We start from the raw sequence: 12615 nt of genomic DNA on the forward strand, positions 1-12615 counted from the left end.
ATATTGCCATATTTTTCATATCAACCACATGATTTCATTCAGGTCATTTCTCCTTATTTTTTTTCCTGCTGACGTAATCACTACAATCATTCTTTTCTCTCTTTTGAGATTTTGCTTTCAAAGTTTTTGGTTATTAAATTACTTATGTCTCTCCACTCCAGCACTTGGGGAAAAGTGCTATTCTATTATCAGAATTTGAAATACCTCTGGAGACCCCCAATCTTCACTTTTTATTGATTGGTTTTCTTGACTGATAATTTTCCAAATCTAAGATCTTACTCATTGTATGGTGTCTAGGTTTTCAGGTACCTGATCTTGAGATCCAATATTTAGCTAGTGGGGGGAAAAGGAATATGGAATTAGTCATTAAGACAATAAATAACTAGAGAAAATGATATTCAGTTAGTGAAGTTCCTTCTTTAAAGTTTGAAATTTAAACAGTATAGACAGAGGTACTGGGAAATTGCAGTTAGGGTATTTGCTATAATGTAAAGGAATTGTTCAATTTTGGACAACAACGGACCAGTATGGTCGTTCGGCACGGGGTGCAGAAGTGTATCAGTAGACTAGGTAGTAAGTACCACAGCAATGAAGACTTGGACCTAAGCTAGCATAAATATTTCCCTATCCATTCCTAGATAAAGGTTTTGCCACTATGTTACTGAGAACATAAACAATAATTAATTATATGTCATTTGTGGTTGTTTAAAAAACTATTCATTATTAATTCTAAAATCTCTGTTTAGTAATTCTCAATTAATAATTTTGCATGGTTTTAAAAAATATCCCAAGTTTGAAAATCAAGTTAAAAAGGCGATGACCTTGAACTGAACGCTCTATAATTTTTCAGAGTGGCTGTCCCATTTCACATTCCCAACAACAACGTATGTATGAGCCAGATTCTCCACATCCTCATCAGAATTTGGTGTGGTCACTATTATTTATTTTAGCCATTTCAATATGTGTGTAGTGCTATCTCATTGTGGTTTGAATTTGCATTTCCCTAATGGCTAGCGATGTTGAACATCTTTTCAAATCCTTATTTTCCATCTGTGTCTTCTCCTCAGTGAAATGGCTCTTCATGTCTTTTTCCCATTTCTAATTGGATTGTTTGTTTTTTAATGATGAGTCTTGAGATTTCTTCCTTTCCAGTCTGATATTTACTGTCATTACTTTGGCACAAAGGACAAGTATGTGCTAGGTTAAGAAATCTGCCCAAATCTGTATGGTTCTCTTTTTTGAATCCTGATGTCATACATATAAAGAATGTCATGCACTCACTGGGCTTCCCATGTTGCTTCTATGACCGGGATCACCTCCTTCCTCTACTAAAAGGGGACATTGTAACATTCTTATTTAGAAGACACTGCACAATAGTGAAAGGTGTGGAAAAATAAACTCTAAACTATTAACATTAGTTACTAAAGAAAAAGGAGTAACTGGAGAAAGGAAGGAGATTGTTAATATGTCTTGTATACAAATCTGTTTTCTTCAGTTAAAAGAAGCATGCAAGATTTTTGAAATTAAAAAATCCAAAGAAAAAGAACTGCACAAGGACCTATATAAAATTCTAACTGTAGAAAATTCAAAACTCTGTTCCAGAACTGATTGACTTGTGAAGTTATTTACAATGTAAGAGTGTAACGTCTCCCATCTTGTTGCCAACATTATTTTTTCATTTGTTCTCGATACGTGATATGTAGTCCTATCTTAATTTTGTTTTAAGTTGCATTTATTTAATTACTGTTGAGGTTATAGACTTTTTAAAATAGTATTTATTTATTTATTTATTTGTGAGGAAGATCAGCCCTGAGCTAACATCCATGCCGATCCTCCTGTTTTTGCTGAAGACCGGCCCTGAGCTAACATCTATTGCCAATCCTTCTCCTTTTTTTACTCCCCCCTTTCTTCCCAAAGCCCCAGTAGATAGTTGTACATCATAGTTGCACATCCTTCTAGTTGCTTTATGTGGGACACCGCCTCAGCATGGCCTGATAAGTGGTGTGTCGGTGCGCGCCTGGGATCCAAACCTGGGCTGCCAGTAGCCGAGCGCGCGCACTTAACCGCTAAGCCACGGGGCTGGCCCCTAGACTTTTAAATTGAAAAATTTATTCATATAATTGTAGATTCATATGCAGTTATAAGAAATAATAAAGAGAGGTCCCATGTTTTACTTGTACTCTTCTGTGTGTCTGTGTATTCAGTTCTATGAGGCTGTAGACTTTTCTATGCATTGATGTGTTTTTCCTCCTCTGTAACTTTCTTCATTTTTTATTTGATAATTGACTGGTGGATCCTAGAAAATGATCTTACATACTTATATAAGTCTCATATCACATCACATAATCCAGTGATGCTTGTCATATATTTCTGTAGAAATTGTAGATTGACTTAGATTTTTAAAAGTGTATATATTCAAATTCACTCATTTTCACCTTTGATATAATCATATACTTCTTCAATATTTAGAATTTATATATACAGTGGGTAACAAATACAAATTTATTTTCTTTGATCAAACTCTTTGACTGTGTAAAATTATAGCAGAATATGCTGTTAGATGTAGATCTAAAGTAGTTCTTATTCTAATATCCAGTTGTATTACTTGGACAGCCTTTGTTCTATCAAACGAAATTTACTTTACACCCTTAACTAATAGTGTTCATGAACCTTCGAAGCCCCTTTCCTCTTGATGTGTTTCTGGAGGCTCATGGACTTCCTTAGTGGTTCTTGTAGCTTCTCTAGTGCTCTCCCTTCTCCTCCTGCCAACAGGCGTGTCAGTGTTAGCGCCACATCTCCACTGTTGTAGCCAGTGGCTATTTCTCCTAAAGCTGCTACCTGGTCCTCCAAGTTGGGGGCATGTTTTTTTCTCGAGTGATTAGTTTTCAGCCTAATTAAGGTCTGATTTCTGAGTTTACAATGTCTTTAACTGGGATGCTCAAATGATGTTCCCAAGGGACCAGAAAAGTGAGCACCTCAAGGACACCACCATGTGTTACACACTTGGTGTGTAAATGGCAGCTCAGTCTCTGGATGTCTCTTCCATGCTTTCAGAAGGAAAGACATTATGAATAGGCATGGATGCAGCTATTTTTGTAAGATTCTGCTTAGCTTCCTAAATCTTCCATACCAGATCAGCCCCTCTGTTCTCCATGAGTAAGGAAAGTGTTTCCCTGCATGGCCTCACAAGAATCTTGCCCCAAGCTTTAGGCCATCCCAAACCAACCTTAAACATCTCTATTTTCCCCGGAGTTCTTTCTGGCTCTGTGGTTGAGAAGTCCTAACCCACAAGGAAGCTAGCTATGGTGGAAATAGCTTTAGTTTTAGAGCGAGAAAGACCTGGGTTTGGATATTGGCTCTACTGTCTACCATCTTTGTGACCCCAGGCAAGTTATTTGGACACTTGGAACCATAGTTTCCATATCTGATGGACTGCTATAATAATTGAGATAACATAAATAAGGTATTTTTACCACAGAATCTGGCATTCATTCCTCCTGGCCTTGTCTCATTCCTACGTCCCTTAACCTCAGATTGGCTAGTATGCTGATAAGCGCCTCTTTCACTCTACCCGGAAGTGTCCTTGGCTCTCTTCTCTCAAGTCTTACTTTCTCTCTTAGCCTGAATCTCGTTATTATTTCCCTGCAAAGGATTCATCATAAAGCCAGCATATTAGGCGAAAATCATACATAGTCAAAATTACCTTGAGCATCTCTTAACTTGCTCCTAAAGTACAATATATATGGTTTTACACAACTCTGTACAGCAATTCTTATACACACTGTTTCAGAACCAGTGACTTAGACCAAAGAAAGGAAGAAAATTAAAGTCCATTTACAGATGTCTACACATTCAAACCATTCTGCCTCTAAGATAATCATCAAATCTCTGGAGGTAGCGAAGCAATGAATGGAGAAATCGAAAGTGTTAATGCTTGCCTACTGGGTCTACTCCGTTCCGTGTTATTATTAAACCTCGATAACCTTAACACAGCCAACAGACTTGTTTAGTGAGAGGATTACTGCAGTAAGCACTTACCAAAGGCACACAGGATGTGACTTGAGAAGTATCTACCACATGGGGGCGCTACGAGAACTAAAAGCTATAATGTGCTCATTCACACAGTCCTTGGCATATAGTAAGCATTCAACGTAGTTAGCAATTGTTTTTATCACCTTTTTGAAAAGGAGCAGATAAGGGATATAAAATCCCAGAACCACATGGAAAACTTCCTCTCTCATTTCACTGAGAAGCATCATATATGCTTAAGTGAAAATATATGACCAGTCCTTTTGAAATATCTGGTTAGGAGAAACCCAAGATTCTGAAAAATCACATACACACACACACACACACACACACACACACACACGAGGAGGAGGAACCTTACTTACAATTACCTATAATATTCTAATGTTTTATTTTTACTTTTTCTTTCCAGGGGCTTACTAAGCCAGGATCTGTTTAAGTTACTAGGATTCACTGTTCTTGTTTCTGGTAGGGTGCTAGAATTGAGGAAGTATGTGTATGTCAACCTCCTAAGAGAAAACACACCCTAAACTGCAGCTAAGATTGTAATGTTACATTTGTCAAGTTTGAACTCTGATTTGAATCCCTATTTACGGGCAAACACTGAAGTTATCTCCTTTTTAAGTAGGAAGCAAATCTTGTTTTCCAAACAGGAATGAATGGAGGAGTCTGTATTGAATTTAGGGATTTGGGGAGAACGTGGCAGTCTGGTCCCCAACTGCATATTAACAGATCCCTGTCATAGTGTTTTGTTTGGGAACCACATTAGCCATGGCTACCTGCCATATGGGGCAAGATGCATCACATGGTAGTCAAATTAGCCTTTCCTTTCTAAAGATCTGGCACTCATAGTCTTACATTGAGGGAACTTTTCCGTGAGTTATAGTGAACATAGGAAAAAATATATGTTAATTCAAGGCTCTCTATCTGTAACAATTGGAGAAAATGTAACAGTAATACAGATAGAGAGTTCCTGAAATAACTCCTGCAGAGACATATATGAATTTATAAAATGTGGATTTGGAGGAACTGGTCATATGGAAGCCTTAGGAACCCGTTGTTTCCTCACTGTCTTGTCAAAATTAAATGACTTTTGTGGTTCCGGTTATACTTTGCTTTGGTGGTGGTGAAAATTTCAATTTCTTTGGGAATGAAACTTGGAGAAATCCACAGTGTCAAAGTGTCACTTTGAAAGTGACAGAGAGAGTTCCCTTGGGAGTTGCAGTGCCCAGACATGGGGAAGAGTTTAGTCTGGTAAATCTCAAAGCAGCCTCTCTGTGCCAATGCTGAGATATCCCACAAGCGTACCAATTTGGTAAGTGCCTTATGCTGTGAAAATGTCAATGAACCAAAAGTATCCCAGAAGTGATAGCAAAGCCAGGATAAAGTTTTAAGTCACTGTGTCTTTCATGAAGTCTTCTTCAAAAAATGTGAGGGAATAAAAAAAAAATACCAAAAAACTCAGAGAGGGGAGGGCATTTCTATGGAAGGCGCCAAACCCAAAAGTCATAAAAGACTGAAAATGTTGATTACATAAAAATTAAAGATTTCTGTTTGCCAAGATGCCAAATGGCAGATGTCAAACTAGGAAAAGTATATATATAACATATGAAAAACAAGTGTCTGATTTCTATAGTATATAAAGATTTCATGCAACGCAACAAGAAAATATCAACAACTCAATAGAAAAATGATTTTTAAAAAATGAACCGTTCACAGAAAAGGAAATTCACAAGGCTTTTAAGCTTAAAACGTTCAACTTTACTCATAATAAGAGAAATACAAAGCAAAACTAAACGAGATCCCACTTTTTACTTATCAAGTTGGCAAAGATCAAAAAGTTCATAATATACTGGCCCACAAGCGTGGAAGGAAACCGATACTGTCGTACATCATTGGTGAGAGTTTACAGATATGACCTCTACGAAGAACAATTTATTGATAACTTCAACATTTTAAGTGTACAAATGTTTTGACCCAGCAATTCCATTTCTAGAAATTTTTCCAACAGATTTTGTACCTATGCACAGAGCAGAATGTTCCAGGATATTTGTTGCAATATCGCTTATAACAGCAATATTATCTAATTAGATTAGAAATAATCTAAGTGTCCCTCAATAGGATATTAGTGTTGAGGAAGGAACTCTGAAGGGTCTGACATTTCTCCTTATTGCAGCTTCACAAGTTAGCCTGCCATACTTTCGATAGATGCTGGAGAAGACAGGAGATGCCTGGGTCAGAGACAAAGGACTTTATTACTAACAGATCAGCAGGAAGCATGAGCTTCATGTTCCCATCAATTTGCCGTGGGGGTGATGTAATATGGCTCAGGTGACTGCTGCAGACACAGTGAATCTGTATCACTGCTGGGGAACAGCGAGCTTAGGACACCCCAACCTAGGGCTGCCAGATTTAGCAGTAAAAATACAGATGTCCCATTAAATTTTAATTTCAGATAAATAACAAATAGTTTTTAGTATAAGCATTGCATAGGGTACACATGCTAAAAATTACTTGTTCTTTATCTGAAATTCAAATTTAACTAGGCATCCCATATTTCACCTGGAAATCCTATCTCAGTCTTATAAGGGGGATGCTAGCAGACTTGTCTAACCTCTGACCTAGAGGAAGACAATATCTTTATTATCCTGGTCAAGAAACAAATCTGCTTTCTCCCCCAGAGGGAGACACTACCTCTGTCCTCCCAGGTTGTTTGCCATGCAAATGTCCTTGAAAAGCTAGTTGGGGATAAAAGCTGCCACAAGACATGTAGAAACACCACAGAGAATTGCCCACCAAAAATTCACATAAACTGGAGTAAAAAAACGGCAACATCTACCTCATGTGGTTGATGTAAGGATCAAATTAGATGATTAGGTAGAGTAGCCCCAAAATAGTAATCACTAGTTCAGTGTTAGTTTCCTTACCTATATGGTAATTGCTTTTTTAATTTTTTCAAGCCTCTTTTGTCAAGCTTCTAAGAATTCATTTAGCTTGCCAATCTCTCTACTCTTCTTCTGCATCTAAGCTCTATTCCCCACGTTACAGCATTTTCGGATCCAGCAGCACTGCCCTACATGTACTTTTCTGAATATCCCATGCTGAGCACACCTCTGGGACTCTGCATTGCTGTTCACTCTGATTGGAATGACTAGCTCCCATTCCTGGGACATCTGATAACTTCTATTTTTCCTTCAAGACTCAGCTACCATATCATCTTCTCCAGGAAGCCTTCCCTGAAACTCCTAGGTCACAGAAAAATTTTGTTTCGTATATGCTACTTACTACGGCTACTTTCATATTTATACCTGTTCTGGGTTGAATTATGTCCCCCCAAAAAGATATGTTGAAGTCCTAACCCCTGATGTCTGCGTATGTGACCATATTTGGAAATAAAGTCTTTGCAGATGTGATTAAGATGTAAGTTAAAATGAGGTCATACTGGAGTAGGGTGGGTCCCTAATCCAATATGATTGGTCTCCTTATAAGAAGAAGAGAAGAGATGCAGACACAGGAGGACACCATGTGATGACGGAGGCAGAGATTAGCGTGATGTGTCTACAAGCCAAGGAACGCCAAGGATTGCCAACAAACACCAGAAGCTAGGATGGGGCAAGGAAGGACCCTCCCCTAGTGCCTCAGAGGGAGCACGGCCCTACTGACACTTTGATTTTGGACTTCTAGCCTCCAGAATCATGAGAGAATAAATTTCTGTTGTTTGAGCCACCCAATTTGTGGTATTTTGTTACAGTAACCCTAAGAAACAAATACAACATCACATAAGTACACATTATGCTTTGAGTTCAAATTATTTGCTTTCTTGCCATCTCCTACCCCCAAATAAAGCCATAGCCCCATGAGGAAAGAAATTTTGTCTTATTCCATTCTTTATCCCCAGTACAATATCTGGCACATGTAGGCACTCAGAAATGATTGTTAAACTTAAATGTTATAGTGTCAATGATCACTGATGACTTTTCCAAAACCCAAAGTTGTTAATCAATTTACACTTGACAGTGAAAAGACAATTTTGCATATTATTGAATGTTTCAAATTGTAATATCTTCTCAATGAAAAATCTATAAGCACCTTCAGCCATCTCTGATCTGTAGGCTGTTTGTTTTATCTTATTCAGCTAACAATTTCACATTAATGTTTGGTTTAAAGGCCACAAAGGAGGTAGTACAGCAGAGTGGTCAAGAGCTTGGGCTGTGAAGTCAAAGGAACTTGCATTTGAATCCTGACTTGTTCACTTCTTAGTCCTCTGACCTTGGGCAAATTATTTAACCTTTAAAGCATGTTATCTTCATTATACAATAGTTGAGAAGATTAGATCATACAACACATGTAAAGTGCATAGCATGGTCCCTGGCATTCAGTACTCAATAAATGTTAGTGGTTATTGCTATTAACAGATCATGCAATGGGAAAAGATTTTAAGATATTTTTTTCCAGAACTAGAAGAAAATATAAGAATATTTTTATAATTTTGGAGTAAGGAGGCAAAACATAAAACTTAGAAGGCATAAAGGAAAACACTGACAGATTTGACTACATAAAAACAAACTTTGGAACATTGAAAGACACAACAAAAAATGAAAGTGGGAGTTATATATTGCTGGTGGGAATGTAAACTGGTGTAACTTCTCTGGATAGCACATCTGGCCATATGCCTCAAAATCTAAATAATAACCATACCCTTGACTAGTAATCTCCCACTCCCAGCAACTGAGTCTAATGAAACAATCAAAGAAACATATAAAGATTTACGGACAAGCAGAATCATCTTAAGTTTAGGTAGTGGTGAAAAACCAGAACCCAAATGTATAAATAAATTATTAAACATCTGTCCAATAAAATAATACGTACACATTAAATTTGTGTTTTAGAAGAATATTTAATGCTATAGAAGAGTAAGCTTTATACATCCCTGTATATTTCAAATATTTTGCAAAGCACAGAAAAAGAATAATAAATGTGAATGGACAAAGGCAAAATGAAAAAGTAAATGTGTCAATCTCAGAATTTTGGTGGCCATTGGTAGTAAAAATACAAAATAATTTCAACCTATTTACATCATATAAATATAAAAATATTTAAATAATTTAAAAATAACATCCATAATTCCAGCCTAGATGGATAATAATCATTTGGAAATTTTCATCTACAATCTGCCATCTGGTCACTGCACAATTGTCAGGTTTTTCACATATGTCTAGACAAGAACTACATGCACGTGTAGTGGGAGTGCACTGACCTTTGGCTTCTGGCTCAGTGTTTGGCCAAATTCTGCTGTTCAGCTGCGGCTTCAGCCTTGGCAATTGCAAAGTGGAACAGCTGCCTGCTCACTCAATGTCATTTCTGGCATCCTTAGACCTGTACATGAGTAATGATCATGTGATTTACGTAGATTTCCATCATATCCCATCAGTGCATCAATCTTCAGTAACATAAACATGGCAGGTCATTCATATTTATTGTTAATATCTGAAAATCTACTTTCTTTTTGAGGAAGATCAGCCCTGAGCTAACATCTGATGCGAATCCTCCTCTTTTTGCTGAGGAAGATTGGCCCTGGGCTAACATCCGTGCCCATCTTCCTCTACTTTATATGGGACGCTACCACAGCACGGCTTGACAAGCGGTCATCTGTGCGTGCCCAGGATCCAAACCAGCGAACCCTCAGGCCGCTGAAGCGGATTGCACACACTTAACTGCTACACCACCTGGCCGGCCCCTGAAAGTCTACTTTCAAATTTAAGTATTCTATATTCTAGATGTAACTTGAAGTACAAAATTTGATGATGTGCTTTATATATTGAAATGCTAACAGTCAGTTGAACTATACATGAATGCATTATTAATATTGCAAAAGTAAAATGCTACCATAATTATCAAGGATTATGAAAGGTTTTGAATCTATCTAATAAACAAGAACTTTCAAATACTTAAATACATTAACAGTTAATATGAATATTGAGGGCCGGCCCTGTGGCTTGGTGGTTGAGTGCGCGCGCTGCGATGCTGGTGGCCCGGGTTCGGATCCCGGGTGCGCATCGAGGCACCGCTTCTCCGTCCATCCTGAGGCCGAGTCCCACATGGAGCAACTAGAGGGATGTGCAGCTATGGCGTACAACTATCTACTGGGGCTTTGGGGGGAAAAAATAAAATAAATTAAAAAAAAAAAAATCTTTAAAATATGAATATTGAGAGAATGTTATCTAGATAACTTTAGAAAGAACATTATATCCTTTTTGAGCCTACACATGTTTATAAAAATATAAATACTACCACAGGTCAAAATAATAAAGATTAGATTATATCATAATTCTAATTACTTTAGAATTATTTGGTACAATTGCATTCATAATACTAAATAAAATAATCTTTAGACTAATGTTTAATTATTTAATTCCATTTAGTCTGTGAATCTTAAAAAAACAAAAGCCCTATTTGGTAATTTTTCACGTATTAGAAGGATAAATTAAAAGTAGAATGTCAATGTGGCTCCCTCAAAATTTCACGAGGACAAAAAAACTCACATATAACACATATATGATAAATCATCTTTGAGACATGATTAAAAATATAGAGTGTGAAAAAAGGAGAAAAGTTAGATTAAATGAGACATCCAAAATATATTTGTTCTCTGTAAACAACAAACTCTATGCTTTTAATAAGACAATGCCTCATGGTTTGGGATCTGTGAAAGCTAATATTTTTTAAAGCTTGTAGAAATAATTGCTATAGACTGATAACCATTTTCAGCAGTTGAAGAGAAAGGATTTTTGAGATTTGCCCAAGCTATGAATTCTAAATACTGATTTCGTTTAGAAAAAATTCCTAAAAACTTTTCCTGATTTATATTTTGCTGTGCGCAAAAAGGTTAATGAGATTATTACATATGCTGCCACAGTATATGGTCTATGTGACATTTGGACATGAAGAATCAACCTTAATTTTTTAGGTTTAACAACACAGAGAATTAATCATTTATTAACCATGTTTCTACTTTCCTTACCTGATGAAGGATTCCTGGGTTTCACACACATAGTGAATCTGACTTTGAGAAATATTTATGGAATGTAAAATCTGTATAGAGAAATGCATGAAATTGTCATAGACCATGGAACAAATATGGTGAAGGCTATGAACATAAGCATAATATAATTTGTTTACACCCTTCAGTTTTATTTTCAGAAAATGGTTATAGTTTAAAAAGATGTAACAGAAAATGACTGGCTGCAAGCAGAAAGATTATAGACCACTTCCACAATTCTTCTTCAGCCAATAACAAATTATGATACACGAGGGATTTTGAAATTGTCTTGTCATGTACATACACAAGATATTTAAACTAGATGGGATAGCAGCTATTACATCCTTCAAAGGCTGATGGAATCAAGAAGGCCTTAATTTTGTATTTTCCAGAGAACATTACCAACGTAGCAAGACTTACTAATAACCAATGGTTGCCTGCAGAGCAAACAGGTTGTTTGTCGGAACTTGCTGAATAAATTGGTGTGTCTTGAGAGTGCAAGTATTTCCTACATGACTCCTGCTGAAAAGATCTTCCTTTGATTCTACTCCAGGGCGGATGCCGAAATTGGTGTGCATACAAGGAAAGCTAAGATGCAGATGGAAACTTCGATTATTTTCTTAACTTGAAAACCAATTAAATTGCTCCGTTTTCACATTTCTAGATCCAAACTTTAAGGACAAAATTTTCTCTAGTGATTGTGTAGAGCGGCAAGAACAGAAAAAAATATTAGAAATCAGAAATAAAAAATATAAACGAGCGCAACGATCTTAAATCTGCTTCTGAAAATATCATGCATCTTTTTGAAACAGTGCACAAAACTCCAGTCACTGAAATTGCTTCAATGAAATGCCATCAACCATCCAAAAAGTTTTCAAGGCTAAAAATTAAAAAGGAGAAAAGTCTTTACCTTAATAAGCTCCTATTAGAAAAAGGAACGTTTAATAAATTGGTGGCAATATCACCATATTATACTGGCAGAGCTAGCCTTGCTTCTCCATGGAGCTCAGTTGAAAGTATCTTATTTAGTAACGCAAATGTCCCTGTTTAATGGTCTTGGGAGCAACCAACAGTTGACAGGACCGAGAAATTACTGTTCTTGACCTTATAAGGTCAAACTGTAAAATTTTAACTACTACATTTTTAATAATAAAATTATAAAAACGAATTTCCTTCCCAAGAAAATTCAGATATTTTTCCAGAAGTTCATTCTGTTATGGCGACATTCTGATTCAGAGAATAGCAATTTTTAACTATCAAACATTCACCATTTGACCAAAATATACATTCAGGTAGATCTCAAATTACACACTGCAGGTGTAGCTACAGTCTAAAAATAGCTGGTATGCTCAAGAGCAGGTGCCCCAACAGGATGGTTGTCATACTTTTGTGATTTATAGATAGTTTGTTATGGACATTGACTTGGTTCATTTGTTGAAATACAGGTTTGGGAGGACTTTGATTCATGTTCACATGTTTGAAATGAGGACTGTGCTGGAAACTCCGGGTTACTGCGGCCGTCTTGCTATAATATACACTCTGCCAAC

The sequence above is a fragment of the Ceratotherium simum genome, chromosome 1, assembly GCF_057802395.1.
Source record: "Ceratotherium simum simum isolate JZ-2026a chromosome 1, ASM5780239v1, whole genome shotgun sequence".
In the NCBI taxonomy this organism is placed as follows: Eukaryota; Metazoa; Chordata; class Mammalia; order Perissodactyla; family Rhinocerotidae; genus Ceratotherium; species Ceratotherium simum.